Below are 22,891 nucleotides of genomic sequence, written 5' to 3'. Positions count from 1 at the left end.
TCCCAGATGGTACAAAGGACGACATGTCTGCCTTAAAGATCTTGGCATGGAATTTCCGGGGCATTAATAATAAAGTAAAGCGATCCCTAGTATTTAAAATTATTAGGAAATATGGCCCGGACATTATCTGTCTGAGTGAAACTCATCTAGAGGGAAATAGACTGTTGTCGCTCCGCAGGACCTTGGGTGGGCTGGGCGTATCATTCCTCTCACTCCTCCTCTTCCAGAGGGGTGTCGGTCATGATAAAGAGAACTGTACAGTTTGAATTAATCACGGTAAACAGGGATCCCTATGGCAGGTTTGTGTTTCTGGAATGAAAGTTGAACTCCCGTAATTTCTTTATTTTGTCTGTTTATGTTCCTCCCCCATTCTCGTATGATGTCCTGCAGAAGGCAGCCTCATTTATTGTTTCTTCCCCCCATACTCCTGTTATTTGTCTGGGGGACTTTAATAATGTGTTGGATGTCTCTCTGGATAGATGGAGGTCTTCTCGGGATCCGGGGGCGGCCCGTCTACATCTCAATCTAAGTTTGCGGATTTTCTAGATAGCATGCAGTGGGTAGATGTCTGGAGGGCTCGATACCCTACGCTTAGGCAGTACTCATGTTTTTCCAGCACGTATGGCTCCTTCTCCAGAATCGACCTGGCTCTGGTCTCGCCCAAGCTCTTACCTAGTATAACGGATGCTCATTATGAGGCACGTGGGGTGTCCAACCATTTGCCCTTGCTGCTGTCTCTTGATGTGGAGTGCCGGAGGGGACAGTCATGTTGGAGGTTGCATCCGTCCTGGCTGGTTCAGCTGGGAGACTGCCCGGATTTAACGTCCAGGTGGGAGGGTTTCTTTGCGGATAATGTGGGCTCGGCCCCGGCACCTGTTTTATGGGATGCATTCAAAGCTTATTTACGTGGTACAAATTGCTGCCCGCAAGATAGAGTACAGGGCGACAGAGAAACAGCTTGAATTTGAGTATAGAGATCTGGAGACCCGCTATTTGGGCATTATAAATGATTTGGACCAGTTTATGCGGAGACCAAAAAAGCCGCCAAAGGTCTCTATGACCTGCAGCACGATAGGCATATCCACAACGTAGTCATGTAAGAACAGTAATAGGTCATCCGCATACAGGGCTATTTTGTCAGTGCAGGGGCCCGTATCAACTCCCCCAATGTCCGGGTGCGATCTAACCAAGCAAGCCAAGGGCTCAATGGCTACGGCAAACAAGGCAGGGGAAAGGGGGCATCCCTGTCTGGTGCCCCGAGTCAAAGTAAAGGCGGAAGAAATATAGCCGTTGACCAAGATCCTGGCGCATGGACTTTGATATAGCAATTTGATCCATCGTATAAAATTAGGGCCGAAGCCCATACATTTCATGACTCCCCACAGATATGGTTCAACATATTTATCAAGTTCAACACATGTATCAATGACCTAGAAATAGGCCTGGAAAGCACAGTGTCAATCTTTGCAGATGATACTAAACTGTGTAAGGTAATTAATTCAGAATTGGATGTGGAGTCCTTGCAGAATGATCTATCTAAACTTGAATTCTGGGCGTCTAAATGGAAAATGAGGTTCAATACAGACAAATGCAAGGTTATGCATTTCGGGACTAAAAACAAACTTGCAGCCTACATACTAAATGGGGAACGACTAGGTAAAACAGATTTGGAAAAGGATTTGGGGGTACTCATTGATAATAGGCTTAATAACCATACACAATGTCAAAGCGCAGTAATGAAGGTAAGTAAGGTGCTAGCATGCATAAAACGGGGAATTGAGTCAAGGGACTCGGATGTAATCCTGCCGCTGTGTAAAGCATTGGTACGTCCGCACCTGGAATATGGTGTTCAGTTTTGGGCACCACTGTATAAAAAAAAGATATCAGTGAACTCGAAAGGGTCCAAAGGCGAGCTACTGAATTGATTAAAGGCCTAGAGGGGCTGGATTATGAGGAAAGGCTTAATAGGTTGCATATGTATACACTAGAAAAGAGGCGTCTAAGAGGGGATATTATTAATATCTTCAAATATGTAAATATGGTCCTCTTCGATTAGCGCTACATACTCCTCCCCTGCCCTTAAAATTTAGGATGCATTGAGCCTTAACGGTAGTCTGTTTGTTTGGACCTTGCGGAAACGAGCCAGACTCTCCTCCCTTATTCTATACCATACTGCTATGGTACCTCACCTCACACAACTATGTGGATTTAGGTTTGATGGTTTTGGTTTGTTTTGTTTATGTTTTATGGTTTTTTTTTCTTTTTTCCCAGGTGTTTTGTAGGCTATACTTGGCCTCATAGATGGGGTGCTTATTAAAATGTCTCGGGGAGAAAATAGAAAATGTTAAGTATGTGCCTTAAAATTTGTTTATAGACTTCAGAAAATCTGCTTACTGTGGGTTGACACTAAGTGGACCTGTGATTTGAAACGCTTATTATATACGTATATTGATTGGGGAGGCTATGTGGTTCAGTACATTGTATAACACAACTGAATTTCCCAGTGTACACTGAAATGTCTGTATCGATATCATTTTTGTTAAATAAAAATACTCTATTCAAAAAAAAAAAAAAAGGAAACGTCCCCCTCATCGATTTTGCCTGACAGCCGTCCCTTTGGACCCGGTGAAGGCAAACACTCTTCATTCAGTAGTATAATCCCTCCTGACCACAGGAGTGGTAGTATAGGTGCCTCTGGCTTAGAGTGGCAAGGGGTACTATTCACCACTGTTTCTAGTCCCGAAACCGAACGGGTCCTCGCGGCCCATTCTCAATCTCAAGTCCTTGAACAAGTATGTGAGGGTCTCCAAGTTTCGTATGGAAACTCTACGCTCTATTGTTCTGGCCTTGAAGCCTGGGGACTATATGGTCTCCCTGGACATACTGGATTCCTACCTGCATATTCCTATTGCAATGTCACATCAGCAGTACCTGAGGTTTGCGGTGGGCAACCTTCATTACCAATTTCGGGCGTTACCTTTTGGTTTGAAAACAGCACCACGAGTTTTCACCAAAGTAATGGCGGTACTCCGCCATCAAGGGGTCAGGATCCTGCCATACCTGGACGATTTGTTGATCCTGGAAAATTCCCCAGAAATTCTCCTGCTTCATCTAGATCTGACTATCCAGTTTATGAAAACCCACAGGTGGCTAGTCAACTGGAAGAAATCTTCCCTGGTTCCTGCTCGGAGCATGGTGCACCTGGGAGTGTTATTGGACACTCACAACCAGCGGTTGTTCTCGTCTCAGGAGAAAGTCATGAAGCTTCAGGACAGGATTAGATGCTTCCTATCTCGTCCGCAAGTGTCGATACATTCTGCAATGCAAGTGCTAGGTCTCCTGGTGTCGGCTTTTGACATGGTGGAGTATGCTCAATTCCATTCTTGCCCTCTGCAGAAGTTCATTCTTGCCAAGTGGGACGGCCTGCCTCAACGGATCAGATCTCAAATAATCTCCTGGTCTCCGGAGGTCCGCCTGTCACTGAGCTGGTGGCTTCAGGACCATCGATTTTGAGCAGGGGTCATCCCTTGTGGATATCCAACTGGGTCCTGCTGACGACAGATGTCAGTCTGAGAGGTTGGGGCGCAGTGTTGGAACAACACTCCCTTCAGGGTCGGTGGACCGAGGAGTCTCTACTCTTGATAAACATTCTGGAACTACGGGCGGTGTTCAATGCACTGAACCTGGCCCAGCATTTGATACAGAACAGACCTGTACAAGTACAGTCGGACAACGCCACCACGGTGGCCTACATCAATCAAGGCGGCACTCAAAGCCGCATGGCAATGAGGGAAGTATCACGGATTCTTCAGTGGGCGGAACGCCATCTGCCGGCCATATCCGCAGTAATCATTCCCAGGGTCCTAAACTGGGAAGCAGACTTTCTCAGTCATCAGGACGTACACGCGGGAGAGTGGAGCCTCCATCCAGGAGGTGTTTCAACTTCTTGTGGACCTGATGGCATCTCAACATAATCACAAGGTTCCGGTCTTCGGAGCAAGGACATGGTATCCTCAAGCAGCGTTCGTGGACGCTCTGGCAATTCCATGGAACTTTTGGCTGCCGTACGTGTTCCCTCCGGTGTCACTCCTGCCCAGAGTAATACGGAAGTTCAAGCAAGAAGGAGGAAACCTACTTCTGATCAATCCACCGTGGCCCAGACGGCACTGGTTCTCCGATCTACAGGGCCTCTCGCTAGATCGTCCCCTTCTACTTCCACAACCACCAGACCTCCTCGTTCAGGGCCCTTGTGTTTACCAGGATTTGGCCCGTCTGGCTTTGACGGCGTGGCTCTTGAAGCTTCCGTCTTGAGGGCCAAGGGTTTTTCTGAGGCGGTCATTCAAACTATGTTGAAGGCCCGTAAGCCGGCTTCTGCTCGGATTTACCGTAGGGTCTGGAATTCTTACTTTACTTGGTGCGTTTCTCATAATCATGACGTTTTCAAGTTTAGTATGACCAAACTGTTGGCCTTCCTACAACAGGGCCTGGACTTTGGCCTTTGTCTGGCCTCCCTCAAGGTTCACATTTCTGCCCTGTCTGTTTGGTTTCAGAGAAAAATTGCTGCCCTACCTGATGTTCATACCCTCACTCAGGGCATGTTGCGGATTCAGCCTCCTTATGTACCACCTGTGGCCCCTTGGGATCTGTCGGTGGTTCTGGAGGCCTTGCAAGAGTCTCCATTTGAACCTCTTGTGTCTGCAGACCTTAAGTGGCTTTCCTTTAAGGTTTTGTTTTTGCTGGCTATCGCCTCAGCTAGAAGGGTCTCGGACTTGGGTGCCTTATCCTGTAAGTCCCCCTATCTGATTTTTCACCGGGACCGGGCGGTTCTTAGGACGCGTCCGGGTTATTTACCCAAGGTGGTGTCTTCCTACCACCTTAACCAGGAGATTGTGGTTCCGGCCTTTAATTCTCCTGAGTTGTCATCTAAAGAGCAGTTTTTGGATGTGGTACGGGCTCTCCGTATCTATGTGAAGAGGTCTTTCTTTATTCGGAAATCTGATTCTCTTTTTGTACTGTTTGGTTTTCACAAACGTGGCTGGTCTGCTAACAAGCAGACCTTGGCCAGATGGATTAGAATGGCGATTGCACATGCTTATGTACACGCTGGCCTTCCAGCTCCTACCATTAAAGCCCATTCTACTCGGTCTGTCGGACCTTCTTGGGCGGCCCGCCGTGGAGCGACCCTTGAACAGTTCTCGCGCTCTGAGGACGCCTGGGACATGAGGGGACAAGCAGCCCAGCTGCGGCTGAAGGACCAAAATAAGGAAGGAGCCGGCCCGTGGAATGAAAGCACAGGCAGGTGCTGACTTTTTAACTATATAATTTTTTTATTGTATAAATTAAAAAATATAATGTTTCTGTGATCAGCGCTAGCAAATAAACAACTTTCCTTGTGGGGGAAGATGCTATCTCATTAAACCGGTGGATCCAGTATAGCTGTTTCAATGTTGTCATGCATCATCCCCGGGAGTATCTCACTTATTTCTGGTCTCTTTCATGGATGGTGTAATAGTTAGCGTTGCTGCCTCACAGCACTGAGGTCATGGGTTCAATTCCTACCATGGCCCAAACTGTGTGGAATTTGTATATTCTCCCTGTGCTTGCGTGAGTTTACTCCGGGTACCTTCCTTCCACAATTCAAAAATATACTTTACTGGCGAGGACGGATGGGGGGAGGTTTATGAGACGAGGGGGTACTCAAAAATGAAAAGCCTAATCAAGGGATACGGTAGAGAATAAAGGTTGGGAACCGCTGATCCAGAAACTGCTTTTAGAGATCCAGAGCACAGCCAAGAGTAATAAATCAGGTGTCCAGTTAAAGAGGGTGATTCAGACCTGATCGTAGCCCTGCAAAATTTTGAAGGGCTACGATCAGGCACACTGACATGCGGGGGGACGCCCAGCACAGGGCTAGTCCGCCCCGCATGTCATGATCGCCCCCCCCTTGCAGAAGTACAAAAGCATTGCACAGTGGCGATGCTTTTGCACTTCAGGGGTAGCTCCCGGCCAGCACAGCTTTTGCATGCTGGCCAGGAGCTACTCATCGCTGCCAGGGGTCGCAGCGGCTGCGCGTGACGTCACGCAGCCGCTGCGGCCCGCCCCCCCCCACTGTCCGGCCACACCTGCGTTTTCCGGACCGCGCCCACAAAACACCAACCAATCAGGCAGAGGCGATCGCTAGGCAACAACAGCCGTCGTCCTGTCAGCCGTGCGCCGGCACACTGCGGCGCATGCGCACCTCTGACCTGATCGCTGCGATTAACGGCAGCATGCAATCAGTTCAGAATGACCCCCAAAGACTCCAGATTAGGTCCTAGCTTTCACTTAGCTGAAATGATTTACTTTGTAACAATTTGTGAGGAATTATCAACACTTGAAGTGGATTAATCTCACTTTTTAAATTTGACTTCAACATACTATGAAAACAATTTCCAATGTAATAAAGTTTTAAGACAGGGGGTAATTTACTAAAAGGCAAGTTTCAATTTGATCTAGATCGAAATTACACATTTACAGACTTCGTCTTAATATTGATTTTTAACTGTTCGCAAATGAGCGATTTAGCCCCTGAAACACATCAACGTTGATCGTTTTGAAATACATTAAAATCTACCTTCAGTAAATTTACCCCTTGGTCTATTTCTGATCAAATTGCTGGTAACATTACTTAGTTAGAAGTAGCAGTGATGAAAACGGTTTGTTGGAGGAAGGAAGTTGTGGTCACGGGATGTTATTAAGACACTGACAAAACCAGGTACGGTTATATGCACTAATCAAGTGCTGTGCTGAAACAGAATTTTTAGAAGTCTATACTGTAAAATTACACATATAAAAACTCGCACAACAAGCTAAATATTTGTAGACTACAATAAAATAAACCATCCCTACTGAAATAAAACTCATCTATTTTCCCCCATTTGAAATAATGCAACAGGGAGGCATCTAATATTTAATGCCAACAACAATAAACAAGGATATCTATATTTCAAAGAGAGGAACATGGAAAAAAGATCAAAATTCAGTGCGGCCAGACCTTGAGACAGAGTAGCTACCAAGGTCACACTCCAACAGCATTTGTTCTGTAAATGTCTTATCTCTTTAGAAAAAAACTCAGACATTAAATTTGGAAAATATGTCTATTTAACAGAATCATTTTAATTTACACATATTAAATCATAAAGCTATTATTTTCATTTGTTTAGGGAATTTGTGAAGTGTTCAAAATGTTACAATAGTGAATTGGTGGTGTACACAAAGTGGAGCTCATATAGAGTCAGCCACTTTAATGCCAAAAGCATACAGTATGTGTAAAATGCGTGCCATAACCCCAATCAACCAGCACACAATTAAAGTTTTTTTGCTTTGCAGATATATTAAGATACATGCAATTTAATATAAACACAAATGCACCTGATGAAGTAACGACTAAAGTGCATCAAGATGGCTGTCTCTCAGTAGTACTTATTACCATGTCTACCTGATCATACCCTTCGTTTCCATTCCAGGGATACGCAATTAGCGTTAAACGTATTTGCTGCTTAATAATGGGCTTTTTTTGTCCTACTGTAAATGAGCTCTATTTCTGTCCTCATTGTTGGCACTGCAAACTGTTTTAATGTATTATTTCAATTTTTTTAAATTATTTTAAAAAAATTTTTTTTTTATTACCAGTCATTCCAGTATGCGTAGTTCTACAACAGCTGGACGGCCGCATGTTGAATAATTCTGCATCCGTACTGCCCATACAGCATATGTGTTGCTCATTATTTATAAGATGATAAAAGATAAAATGATATAAATTATAAAATGATAAAAGATAAAATGCCTGTAGCGTCGTTCAAAGAATACAACTTAATAAACAATACAATATAAAATGGGATCAAACAAAGAAATTACATGGTCAAAAATCTGCCAGTAAAATAATGATGCAACAGAATGAGATAGTTATAACAGAAAGCAATCATTGACACTATGCCTGAAATGGCAAACAGAGGCTCAGAGTTCCGGACTGTAACTTTGTAAGTGGGGGCACACTAGCTACACAAAAAGGGTAGAAGGGCTCATGATATTTTTGTGTATAGCTTGGTCTGCAATAGTATTCCAACCATTTTGGGTTATAGGGTTTGGTTTCTGAAAACTTTTTAAATTAAGTCTTATGCTTAGCAACAAGTGCTGGCGTTTATACAGACATGCCAACTCAATGTTCATTATAACTTTTATTTTTAATAAATTCTTTATTTAAAGTTTTCATAACAGAGCAACTTCAGCATTTCCAACATGTATTTTGTAAACATATATTCAGACGGCTACCTGTAACAGAAACATAGCTATTCTTAGGAAATCACAATTACATATGCTCACAATAAGAATTTTGGTCAGGTTGGGTACGGTTGACCGGCTATTGGGATCCCGGCGGTCAGCATGAAGACGTTGGGATCCCGTACGCTAGAATGCCAACAGAGGGCGAGCGCAACAAAGCTACTTGCCGACTCGGTGGCTTGCTGCGCTCGCCACAGGTTCAATTCCCACTCTATGGGTGTCATGGACACAGACAAGTGGCAATAGTCCTAGGCCCCCTGCAGGCATTCTGGCGGCCGGGATCCCTGCGTCGGTATGCTTGCTGCCAGGATCAGAACTACATTCCGTATAACAGAGTGAAGTAAGAACCATCAATGTCATCTAACATATTAAATATAATACCGGAAGTGGAAAGTGAGGAGAAACAGGGGGGGGGGGGGGGGGGGTTATATGCAGGATGTATAGCACTAATGCAATTAGTGGTGGAGCTTCAGTGCTTAGGTCAATAAAGTCTAAAATCAAAGTCACAGCAAAAACGTATAGTTATCTCAGGTTGCGGGGTATCAGAGCCTTGTATGAAGAGGTATGTTTGAAATCCAGCCAACCAAAGCACCATGTAACAAAATCAGGTTGTCTTTCCAGTGCCAAGGGAAATATGTCATCCATATACATATAAAAATGTAACCTCTGACACCAGTTCCAGACAGTAGGTGGTAATGTGGATCACCAACAGAGCGGAACTACTGCTCTGGCTGCATTGTTCATATGCTTGAGAAGTGACTTTTTATACTGGGACAGAGGAATGGCTATAAGAGATAACCAAAAGGGCCTGTAGGAACCGGAAAACCAAGAACCTCTGATGCCAAGGCTATGACTCCAGTCCAAAACGGTGAGATCAACAAGCAATCCCACCATACATGGAACAGCATTCCTCTCTCCTTCTTACTCTCCAACACAGGGACGTCACACCCGGGGAAAATGTCTATATAAGAGCTGGACAGCTTGTCAACACTTTCGGGCGATTCTCCATGATGCACTGGACAACTACACAAATTTAAACAACATACTTCTTCAAAATACCAAGATTTTTGTGGGTTTTAAGATATAAGGTAAGGCATTGCTACTAAGCAATTAAGTGTCCATATATGAACAAACCAGTTTAAAACGAAAACAAAATAAATAAAAGCGTGTGATGCACAGGACTGTATGTACACTTTCTAGAGAATCACCCTTTATATTGCGTTTCTATGACCTCTAAACTAAACTGAAGATTTGCCTTTCTTCTATAAACAAATGGGCATCCTAACTGTTGACCTCCTAGATTGGTTCAAAAGCACTGTTACACAGACTTACTATTCAAGGATCACACACAATAACAGTACATTCAATCACAATTCTTGTAAACTAAGAGCAAGAGGAAGACAGATCTCCAACAATACACACACTGTGGTAACCCCAAAGGCCACAATGACTCTAGTGACTTGACAGGTTATCTAACCAAGTTGTGGTGGGTATGCAAAATGATTTTCCAATTGCCTCTCTGAAAGGGGTGGGTAATTTGGAAAGGTAAGTTCCCCTATTGGAACTTAAATACTGGGTCCAGTAACTTAGTCTCAGGTAATAATTACACTGCTCAAAAGAATAAAGGGAACACTTAAACAACACATCCTAGATCTGAATGAATGAAATATTCTTATTAAATACTTTGTTCTTTACATAGTTGAATGTGCTGACAACAAAATCACACACAAAAATGATCAATGGAAATCAAATGTATTAACCCATGGAGGTCTGGATTTGGAGTCACACTCAAAATTAAAGTGGAAAAACACACTACAGGCTGATCCAACTTTGATGTAATGTCCTTAAAACAAGTCAAAATGAGGCTCAGTAGTGTGTGTGGCCTCCACGTGCCTGGATGACCTCCCTACAATCCCTGGACTTGCTCCTGATGAGGTGGCGGATGGTCTCCTGAGGATCTCCTCCCAAACCTGGACTAAAGCATCCGCCAACTCCTGGACAGTCTGTGATACAACGTGGCATTGGTGGATGGAGCGAGACATGATGTCCCAGATGTGCTCAATTGGATTCAGGTCTGGGGAACGGGCGTGCCAGTCCGTAGCATCAATGCCTTCATCTTGCAGGAACTGCTGACACACTCCAGCCACATGAGGTCTAGCATTGTCTTGCATTAGGAGGAACCCAGGGCCAACCGCACCAGCATATGGTCTCACAAGGGGTCTGAGGATCTCATCTCGGTACCTAATGGCAGTCAGGCTACCTCTGGCAAGCACATGGAGGGCTGTGCGGCCCCCCAAAGAAATGCAACCCCACACCATTACTGACCGCTGCAAAACCGGTCATGCTGGAGGATGTTGCAGGCAGCAGAACGTTCTCCTTGGCGTCTCCAGACTCTGTCACGTCTGTCACATGTGCTCAGTGAGAACCTGCTTTCATCTGTGAAGAGCACAGGGCGCCAGTGGCAAATTTACCAATCTTGGTGTTTTCTGGCAAATGCCAGATGTCCTGCACGGTGTTGGGCTGTAAGCACAACCCCCACCTGTGGACGTCGGGCCCTCATACCACCCTCAGAGTCTGTTTCTGATCATTTGAGTAGACATATGCACATTTGTGGCTTGCTGGAGGTCAATTTGCAGGGCTCTGGCAGTGCTCCTCCTGTTCCTCCTTGCACAAAGGCGGAGGTAGCGGTCCTGCTGCTTGGTTGTTGCCCTCCTACGGCCTCCTCCACGTCTCCTGATGTACTGGCCTGTCTCCTGGTAGCGCCTCCATGCTCTGGACACTACACTGAAAGACACAGCAAACCTTCTTGCCACAGCTCGCATTGATGTGCCATCCTGGATGAGCTGCACTACCTGAGCCACTTGTGTGGGTTGTAGGGAGGTCATACAGGCATGTGGAGGCCACACACACTACTGAGCCTCATTTTGACTTGTTTTAAGGACATTACATCAAAGTTGGATCAGCCTGTAGTGTGTTTTTCCACTTTAATTTTGAGTGTGACTCCAAATCCAGACCTCCATGGGTTACTAAATTTGATTTCCATTGATAATTTTTGTGTGATTTTGTTGTCAGCACATTCAACTATGTAAAGAACAAAGTATTTAATAAGAATATTTCATTCATTCAGATCTAGGATGTGTTATTTTAGTGTTCCCTTTATTTTTTTGAGCAGTGTACAATCTTTGCATACAATTTAGATTTTAGTTTGCATGGAATGGTTCAGGAGTCAGGCTATGTTCTAGACAAAGAAAAAAAAACTTATATTTTTTTCAAGACTCACAATCTTCAGAATTCAGCATAACCAAATAAACTTAATTATTTATTAACATTACACTCCAATTCATTTACAGCTTACAACACAGCATGCATAACATTGTTTAAAAGGGATCAGTATGAGACCCTGGCGCTCGCCACGCTTCAGGCTTTCTATTCCCCCTCGGGTGGTGGCGTGGATCACCAACCCAAGTGGGGAAAACCAGCCGGCGGTTAGGACTCTGACCGCTGGTATTGCAGCTTGTATCGGGATTCCAGCGTCTGCATATTGACAGTCGGGATTCCGTCCAGCGGTCAATTGACTGCCTCCCGTTTAAAGGGGATGTAGTCAGGTGCCAGCGGTCGGAATCACAGCGGTCAGCATACCGACGTCGGGATCTTGGCCGGCCGGGAGCCCAGGGCTATTCCCACTCGTGGGTGTCCATGACACCCATAGATTGGGAATAGAACCTGTGGCGAGCGCAACAAGCCTGCAATGGGCTTCATTGCACTCACCCCACTGCCGGCATCCTGGCGGCCGGCATCACGGCGCCAGTATACTGACCGCTGGGATCCCGACTGTCGATCACCCGACTCCAACTCGTTTAAAGAGCAGACTAGACGGGTCAAGAGGTTCTTAACTGCGCTCCAAATGTTTCTATGTCAAATTCTAATTGTTCTATATTATAACAACATTATATATACACATTTTAAACTGCTTTATAAATTACTACAATTAAATTATCTCAGTGGTGCACAATGTTGCTTTGCTTTTCGCTGTACTAAGTATATAGGGGAAGCAGTTAGCTTCCCGATGGATGGGATACCGGCGATATATCGACACCAGAATCCCGAAGGAGGAGGCAATCCCGGCCCCTAGATTACGACACTGCACGGGATGCCGGTGTCACAATACAGACAGCCGGCACCTCGATCGACCTGACAGCAGGAAGTGCTGGCATCCTGCCATGGGAGGGAGGGGGTAGGTTCAGGTAGGAGAAAGGGGGTCATTGTTAGGGTGCAGGGACGGGAAGGTTAGGAACAAGGGAGGGAGGGTTAAGTTTAGGCACCACCCAGAAGGGTTAGGCACCACCCGGGAGGGTTAGTTCAGGCACCCACAAGGGAGGGTTAGGGTACATAAGAGGGGGGCGGTCGGGATTCTGACCGCCGGCATCCCGTCCATCGTGAAATCATACTTAACCCGTATACAGTAACAGGGCTAGCAACCGTTCTCAACATACACATACAGTATACTGAAACACACACAGGAAATTGGTACAGCCCCACCAGTTGTGACTGCAGGGACGTTGCAGGGGCTTATAGTAGAGGACTCTCCCATGGTGGCTGAAGTGGGAATCTCTGCTTGGACATAACTTCATAGGGCTGCTGTCAGGGAGGGCTGGCAGCACGTGCAGTTGGTGGGAAGTGGACCGGCACATAACTGCAAGTCGCACTGCAGGAGTCTCTTCAGATAGTCTGCCAGAGAGGAGAGCTGTGCTGCCCAGGACAGAAAGCCGGGAGCTGACACAGACGGCTAAGCAGTGCTTGAGCAGGAGCTGGTATTTCTGTGAGCCCTGAGGCTGAGTGGCCCTTCAGGGAGACATTGTGACTACTCACTGGTGCCAGGATTCTATACCAGGACTTCATGGGAGAGACTGGTGGGCAGCAGCACGGATGTGGCTGAACGGGATAGCCCACAAGAGGAGGTGGTGGTGGGGGATTTTTGGGACTGCTATCGGTTTTTGGCTCTCGGTCTCGGGGGGGGGGGGGGGGGGTCTGTCATGGGCCCTTGGAGTCCTGGCTACTAATAACATATAAAGTCCATCTGACCATAGGGTGTTTTCATCACACATTGAATTTTGAGTAAATGAATAATGAAATGGTCCTAAAATGTGTTGCCACTTTAGCATAAAGGTGGACACCCCTACCTCTGGGACCCTCACTGTGATCTTATATGAGCAGCTACACTGCGTCAATAGAATGGGATAGGAGTTGTAAACAGTCCTGGAGATAAGAAGGCCTGCAAGTAAATGTCGGTAAATCACAATAAATAGTTGTGGCAAGTGCTAAAGGGTGTACAGAGGCTATGTTCCCTACACAGATTAATAGCCTCATATCAGCAATTCCAGCTATGTTCACAATATAATAAGTGCAGTTAACAGCACAGTAAGGTTTTTGGTTTGTTTTTTTAAACAAGTACGAGTCCAGTGGACAATGACCTGTAGGGATCAGTTTTGAAATATATTATATCCATGATAAAAATCTCTATACAGCAGTATAACAAACATGAAGCAAGCAAGGGCACCGGAGGAAAGTACGGGCATAACATTAGCCGCTATGTTATATGGTTTATGGATTATGTGCTACCGGTGTCCTTAGGATGCTTTTTACTGCATCCAGCAATCTATAACCCCTGATTTATAACCCGCCTAGAGACATTTGTTCTCATTAGCAGTTCTAAATACAGTACTGACGATTCTATCAGTGCAACATTAATTTATAGTTCTCTACAGGTATTGGCTAATATAAAAAGTCACACAAAGTGGAGAGACGAGGTAAGATTTGGAGTATACATGACTTTTCAACTTTGAAACAAGACAAGGAAACATTTAACCTGTACAATTGAAATAACAAATTATGCAGAAATACAATTAGTGTTAATACAATGTATTTCAACATAATGAATATCAGTGACCATTGGTGGGCCCTGAAGTAATAAGTCAGTCCATCCATAGAATGTGCTTTCTGTGATTGTCTTCACCATCCAGGACTAGCTTTATCTACTGCGTGGGCTGTGAGAACCCTTCATGTCTGTGGTCTGCTCTTTTGCCACTTCATGCCACGCCACTGGTTGGGTATGATATGTCGGCAATCAGGATCCTGACAGTCAGATCCGGACGGATCCCAGATAAGTATTTTAACCCCAACCCACCCCTCCTGCAGTCTAACCCTAACCGTCCCCCTTGGCAGCCTAACCCCAACCCTTCCCTTTTAAAGCCTAACCCTCTCCCTAGTGTCTAATCTTAACACTGGTACTCAACTTCAGATCAGTCGGCATTGTGACAATCTGATTTCCTGTCGGAATTCTGACCGCCAGAATCATGACTACAACCTCAAGTGACCGTTGTGCAGGCCCCCCCCCCCCCCCCCCCCATCATGTAGCCCACTCCTGACAAATTATCATGTACATAATTGTTTGCAAAAGAGAAAAGTGCTCAAAAAAGGAAAGTAATACAAAAAGAAAACAAACCTATGAAATGTCATATGCAGCAAATTCACTTCTGGTCACAAAATGTAAATTAAATGAATTGAAGCCAATACTGAACATATATTCTCATATTATATATATATATATATATATATATATATATATATATATATGTGTATATAAAACATGGCACAGCACTTTGTACATGACACGTATGTCCTGCCCTGTGTGGCTCTGAAATGCCGAATCGACTTGTTTGTGTAATGTATGTTTTTTCACATAAACCTCATTATGTAGTAACGTGCCTGGTTTGGAACTGCTGTTCTTTACTGGATTGGATATATATATATATATATATATATATATACACACATATATATATATATATACATATATACATATATATATATATATATATATATACACATATATATATATACACATATATATATATACATATATATATATACATATATATATATACATATATATATATATATATATATATATATATATATATATACATATATATATACATATACATATATATATATACATATACATATATATATATATATATATATATATATATATATATACACATATATATATATACATATATATATACATATATATATATATATATATATACATATATATATATACATATACATATATATATATATATATATATATATATATATATATATATATATACACACACACACACATATACATATATATATATATATATATATATATATATATATACATATATACATATATATTTACATTAGAGAAAGGGCTTCATGTATCGGTAATTAGCCTCATAAATGTGCCCCTCCTATAAACACACACAGAAAAAACCTCCTGGTGGAATTTCACATTTCCTTGTACATCCACTGAGACAGGAACTTTTGTTATGTAACATATTTTGGTGCATGTTTGAGGTAGAATAAAAAAATAAATGGTAGAATGGCAGAGTTTGCACTTCCCATTCTATTCACGGTTTAGAGCAGGGGTTCCAAAACTCAGGGGCAGATTTATTAAGCCTGGTGAAGTGATAAATAAAGTACCAGCCAATCACCTCCTAACTGCCATGTTACAGGCTGGGTTTGAAAAATGACAGGTAGGAGGTGACTGGTTGGTGCTTTATTACCTTCCACTTTATCACTTCACCGAGCTTAATAAATCTGCCCCTCAGTCCTCAATTCACCAGTGTAGGTTTTAAAGATTTTCATACTTGTGCACAGATGGTATAATCAAACTGAGATACTAATAACGTAACCTGTGCAGGGGTGTTTTAAGAGAGGAAGGGGCCCATGTGTATCCTTCGGCCACGCCCTACATCTCTATCCGGCAGCTCTGAGCAGTGACACTAGTAGACTATCGTTGTGCCAAAGTCTACTGCGTATCCCAGTGATTTTCCTACTGCACATGCGCTAAACATGAGAAAAATGGCTGCCACACCATTTTTCTGGTGATTCTGCTGAGCTGCCGCTGCGGGTCTCCGGAGAGGAGAGTATTGATGAACATGGGTGCAGGGTGTGGACCTCCCTGGACCCAGGAGTCTTGTGTACCGCATACCTTGCACCCACCCACTTGCAACTGTGCTTAAGGACTGATATCTTTAAAACTGGTTTGTGGGGTTGCCTTGAGGGCCAAGTTTGGGAACCACTGGTTCAGAGTAACCAAGACTAGCCATCTTCATTAACCTATGTAAGCAAGAGTTAGAAAAAGTATTTTCTGATCAAGTGAAAATGCTAAGATCCAGAAGGGAGTTCAGTGTGAAAGGACTTTCCACATCCCCAATGGCATAAGCTCAGTTTTAAAACGCATATGTGAAACAAACAAACAAAAAGAGTAGAAAGTAATAATGCCGCCTCCCTATGATCAAATGTACAAATAGGCAATTGCCAAGCTATCTTCATTATGAAAAACATGTTTTAGTTCAATAGGCCCACACTCTAGAATCCTTCAAAAATGGTTTACTCACACATTTCACTAATGTCCCTTTAGTTCCTACAAAAAATACAACCCAATGCATAGGACTCTTCCCCTTTAAGCTTATTTTGCATATTGTGCAATAAATGCAAAATGTAAAGCACTTTGGGGGGAGGGGGGAGGATTAATTTGTTCTGGGCATCTACTATAATAATCCAGTCTAAACAGAACTTTTTAGTCAGCCAGACAATTGTCACAATTCAATTGTTATTTGGGGGCACATACATATTGTGACAGGGTTTAGCCACGTAAAATGGCTAAAGCCGTCTAAAGTTCTGCTTTGGGCATCCAAACTCCCATTCGGACGCCCAAAGTGCCCACTTTGTTCACATTTCCCCTCGCACCTTAGCAGGCTGCGAGTAGAAATATCATCCCCGTGGCTATCGGGCATCTAAACAGAGTAACAATTGAATTGCTTCATTTTGCACCCTCTAATGGTAGCTGCAGGGTAAAACCGTTGGATTCCCCCAAATGAGTCCTATTTGGAAAAAATAACACATACTGTACTTAAAAAACACAGGGGCAGATTTATTAAGCTTGGTGAAGTGATAAAGTGGAAGGTGATAAAGCACCAGCCAATCAGCTCCTAACTTCAAAGTTACAGGATGGGTTTAAAAAATTACAGTTAGGAGCTGACTGGCTGGTCCTTTATCACCTTCCAATTTATCACTTCACAGAGCTTAATAAATCTGCCCCACTGTACTATCATTATTTGCGGAGGGCTGCAAGTGCAGCTATGATGGTACAAAAGAATATAAAAGACAGACCTATGATGTTGGGTGTACAACATTTTATTCAGACACCTATAAAAAACTTTTATTTGAGATGGTAACTAGTCTTTTAATTAGCAAGTATTAGTATTCTTAAGGGAAACTGCCTGTGGCAAATAAAACACTAAATCAAATTGTGTTTCAACACTATAGAGAGATTTATCAAATCTTGGAGAAAGTGAACAAATTGCTCAAAGAGATCAACTGTCATGGTCTAGCTCTGAAAATGTAAAAGTATAGTGGATGATTGGTTGGTAGTTTCTCCCTCTCCAAACATAAAAAATAAAATTTTGTCATAGTGACTTTGTGCCCAAATCAAAATATAAGCAGCTTTACTACTGTAGTAGGATATGTGGCGTACATGGACAGACACACAGCAAGATTCAAATCTCCGCACCCCCCTATCGTACCCGCTGGCAATATTCTAATGTTACTGCATACGGGCGCAACAAGTTCATTTCATCTCACAACCCCCGGGGGTGGCGTGCTGAAATGCACGTAAAGAGACCCGTTTGGGCGCCCTATTACTTTAGTCGGGCTTAGGTGCTTTGTGCGCCTAAACCCAACTGTAATGGGGGCAATCAGCGCGACTACAGGGGGCATTCGAATAACACCCCTCTATCTCGCGCCACTTTAGACAGCAGATCGGGGGTGCGATAAGATTTCGATACCCCCCCCCAGACTTTGTAAGATGCCCCCAGTTTAGAAATACTGGGTAGCAGTCGCGATGCAGGTCTGCAAACCCATCCCCCCCCCCCCCTTCTTCAGTAAAATCCAACACCCCCAGTAATCCAGTTGGAGTCCGTGCACTGGTTTCACTGACAGTGCCTTTTTGGAAGCACTATCGGCTAATCACACACATGAAAGGCAGTCCCAAGGCAGAGCCGTTTTCTCGTCCCTCTGACTGCTAGTCCAGGTCATGATCAACAGAAAGAGGCCAGTCCTTTGCCTTCTCAACAACACTAGCCGGCGTCTAAGGACTGCAGCCAATACAGTCCCTAGAACTGGTGTTTGTGAACATGTCCCAGTTCCAATGCCTGCCACAACCATTGCACATGCACAAAAGACATGGCGGGCACTGCGACTGGCAGTCTGAAATATCGACTGTCTCAATACTGTAGCACAGGCAGCTTCCCTCAATTAAGAGGGTAGGAGCCACCACTGCTAATAAGCATCACTGTTTTGGAAAATTGAAACAAGTTCTGGAAACATCAGTGATACGCATCCTATCGTACCCACTGTTCGGACATTGTAAACAGGGTGCAACAAGAAGATGGGCATTTGAAAAAATAAAACTAATACATAATCACATGACCCTGGCTTCCAAAGTATAAACTTACCAATTAAGCCTCCTTTTCTGGAAGAAGTATACTTATACGAGAGTAGCAGCCAGACACCTTGTATAAACCTTCTCTATACTGCGTCTGGGTAAAAATAGCTAGGCTTTGAAGAACTATGCATTAGATATCACATTCGAGCCTTAGGGAAAAATAAGACGTTACGCAAGCTGCAGCTTATATAACTCAGTCATTCTAGTTCAGTGTATAGTAGGTGTGAAGTAATAAAACTCTTGTGCAACTACAGTGCCTAAAAGTGAACATTTAAAATACAAAATATTAAAAAAAAGTTAAGTACAAAAACAGAAGGCAATGCGCTTATTGGAGAATATGTTACCGCAGAAAGATTTCAGTACCACTAAGCTTAATGCTTACATTCTAAGTAAACTTTCCAGCCCTGTTGAAATGATACATTGGCCTTTCCATACACAGTCTGGAGGGTACAGCTGTAGCTTGCCAAAACACTAGAGCAATTCAGTTCTAGCTACACTTTGCTGGAGAGCCCTCCACAAGTGGAACCATTGCCATGCTCTGCACACTACCTTCATTTAATAAACCTACATTAAAGGAGCGTGTGCCGCACACAGCACATCCATTAACCACATTCCCAAATCTTTGTATGAATGGTGACCTTGTTATAACCCCCTTTGTGTCCCTACAGTATAAATAAGTTACATGGCAACTAGACTCCAGCACATACGTTTTCTTGTTAGGACTAAAGCATGAAAGAAAACAAATCGTTTTCCTGCCATGAATTTCTACAGGAACGTTGCTAACGAGTAAAATACAGTATGATGGACACTTTTCCCTACCATGCTATACAAATGGCTATATACAAAAAAGCAATAAAGGGTAGAGGGCAATTCCTGATATGTATTATTATTATTGATTTGTACTTTGGAATTCTGTGTACAAGTAGAAGCATTATTCCTGGCAATATAAAAACAAAATTAAAGGCTTTATTAAATTGACACATCATTCAGTTTTCAAAGAAAACATAGAAATATACTGTGACTATTGTATTCATATTACTGTAAAAAAGCAAATGGTAATCCACCTACAAACACGTACATGCGTCCATATGGTGGTAAGCATGGGACACATCCTAATACTGTACTGTTATCGCACTTACATGCACTCTTCCGCTCTCTTCCCAAGGAGTGGTAAGCACAAATGTGACGAGGGGTCTATTTACTAAGCCTTGGATGGAGATAAAGTCGCTGGAGATAAAGGGGCAGATGTATTAACCTGGAGAAGGCATAAGGAAGTGATAAACCAGTGATATGTGCAAGGTGATAAAGGCATCAGCCAATCAGATCCTAACTGTTATTTTACATAATGGAGCTGATTGGCTGGTACCTTTATCACCTTGCACATATCACTGGTTTATCACTTCCTTATGCCTTCTCCAGGTTAATACATCTGCCCCAAAGTACCAGCCAATCGGCTCCTAACTGTCATTTTTCAAACACAGCCTGTGGCATAGCAGTTAGGAAACAATAGGCTTGAACTTCATCTCCAGCGAGTTTATCTCCATCCAAGGCTTAGTCAATAGAACCCTCAGTCAGCACGGCCAAGGAGAAGAATACACGTTTGCTGCAAGATGCAAGTTGCAAAATGCTTTTGAGCTGTATAAGGTCTATTCAATAAGGGAGTTTAAAAGGGACTTCACTCTGATGGAAATACAGTATGTTTTGATGAAAGTGTAGAAAACTTCCAGCGGGACAGTCCAGCTATTCGGACACTGTACCGCTGTCCCACACGTGGGTCGCAGTGCATGGCATCTAAACAGTGTGGGGAGGTGAGCCAGGGGCTGCCCAGCTGCTCAGGGAGCACTGGGCACACCCCTATAAAGTAAAAAACAGGGGTTGTACGGCTAGGCCGCACCCTTTCTGCTGAGGCCCCACCCCCATTTTAATCGCTGCAAAAGTTGGCAGGTATGCTTCGAGTATAAGGGAAACATTTGTAAGAAGTGGGCATAATTATATAAAAACACACACACACACAGTCTTGCTAAAGTATTCACCCCCTTTGAATTTTACCTATTTTGTTACATTACAACCTGTAATTAATTATTATTTTTTATCTGAATTTTGTGATGGATCTGCACAAAATAGTCTAAATTGGTGAAGTGAAATGAGAAAAATGTATATAAAAAAGAATTTTTATAAATAAAAATGTGAAAATTGGCATGTGCATATGTATTCACTCGCTTTGCTATGAAGCTCCTCAAAAGTTCTGGTGTAACCATTTACCTTCAGAAGTTACATAATTAGTGAAATGAAGTCCACCAGTGTGCAATCTAAGTGTCACATGATCTGTCAGTATAAACACATCTTTTCTGAAAGGCCCCAGAGGATGCAACAGCACTAAGCAAGTGGCATCACACCATGAAGACAAAAGGAGCTCTCCAAACAAGTCAGGGACAAAGTTGTGGAGAAGTACAAGTCAGGGTTTGGTTATAAAAAAATATCCAAATCTTTGATGATCCCCACGGAGCACCATCAAATCCAACAGACCTGCCAAGAGAGGGTCGGCCACCAAAGCTCACAGACCGGGCAAGGCGGGCAATCAGAGAGGCAGCACAGAGACCAAAGGTAACCCTGAAGGAGCTGCAAAGCTCCACAGCGGAGACTGGTGAATCTACGCATGCGACCACAATAAACCGTACACTCCATAGAGCTGGGCTTTATGGAAGAGTGGGCAGAAAAAAAGCCATTACTCTGTGAGCGACGTCGTCTAATGTTTCCCCTCCCGGGCCGGCCGGTCGGTAGCCGACTGTACACACTGAGCGATATGACCGCTCATATCGCTTAGTGACGTCACGCCTCCGCAAGCCCTGCATGCAGGTCGTGGACGACAGTCCAGATCCTGCATGCATGCACTGGCGACAGCAATGATTGTTGACGACCCGCGGGGCCGCGCATCGGTCGTCGCTGGCGGCATACACACTTGCCGATAAAATGAGCGACGTCGCTCAGGGAGGGGGAAAATGAGGGACTTCGCTCATTTTATCGGCCTTTAGTGTTAAAAATAAGAAGGCACGTTTTGAGTTTGCCAAAAGGCATGTGGATGACTACCCAAATGTATGGAGGAAGATGCTCTGGTCAGCTGAGACTAAGGAAAACGCTATGTCTGACGCGAACCCAACACATCCCATCACCCCAAGAACACCATCCCCACAGTGAAACATGGTGGTGGCAGCATCATGATGTGGGAATGTTTTTCAGCAGCAGGGACTGGTGAAGTGTTTCAAGTCGAGGGAAAAATGGATGGTACTAAATACAAGGATATTGTTGAGCAAAACCTGTTTCAGTCTGCCTGTGATTTGAGACTGGGATGTAGGTTCACCTTCCAGCAGGACAATGACCCGAAGCATACTGCTAAAGCAACACTCGAGTGGTTTAAGGGGAAACATTTAAATGTGTTGGAATGGCCTAGTCAAAGCCCAGATCTCAATCCAATTGAGAATCTGTGGTCAGACTTAAAGATTGCTGTTAACAAGCGGAAACCATCCAACATGAAGGAGCTGATGCAGTTCTGCCTTGAGGAACGGGCAAAAATTCCAGTGGCAAGCTCAGAGAGACTTATCCAAAGCGACTTTCAGCTGTAATTGCCGCAACAGGTGGCTCTACAAAGTACTGACTTTAGGGGGGTGAATAGTTATGCACGCTGAAGTTTTCTGTTATTTTGTTCTAATTGTTGTTTGCTTCACAATAAAAAATAAAAAAATCTTCAAAGTTGTAGACATGTTCTGTGAATGAAATGGAGCAAATCTCCAAACAATCCTTTTAATTCCAGGTTGTGAGGCAACAAAACATGAAAAATGCAAAGGGGGGTGAATACTTCAGCAAGGCGCACACACACTATATATATATATATATATATATATATATATATATATATATATATATATATATATATATATATATATATATATATATATATATATATATATATAGAGAGAGAGAGAGAGAGAGAGAGATAGAGAGATATATATA

At 43.5% G+C, this 22,891-nt stretch overlaps 1 protein-coding gene across 1 annotated transcript in view; it reads right to left on the bottom strand.

Annotated features, from left to right (window-relative positions):
• The window catches only part of TNFAIP8 (TNF alpha induced protein 8), a 229,263-nt gene that overhangs the window by 176,704 nt on the left and 29,668 nt on the right, over positions 1-22,891 (bottom strand). The gene's annotated exons all lie outside the window — the stretch shown is intronic.

The sequence above is a fragment of the Pseudophryne corroboree genome, chromosome 1, assembly GCF_028390025.1.
Source record: "Pseudophryne corroboree isolate aPseCor3 chromosome 1, aPseCor3.hap2, whole genome shotgun sequence".
Lineage (NCBI taxonomy): Eukaryota > Metazoa > Chordata > Amphibia > Anura > Myobatrachidae > Pseudophryne > Pseudophryne corroboree.
The sequence above is the reverse complement of the archived record's forward strand: the minus strand, read 5'-3'. Positions and strand labels throughout refer to the sequence as shown.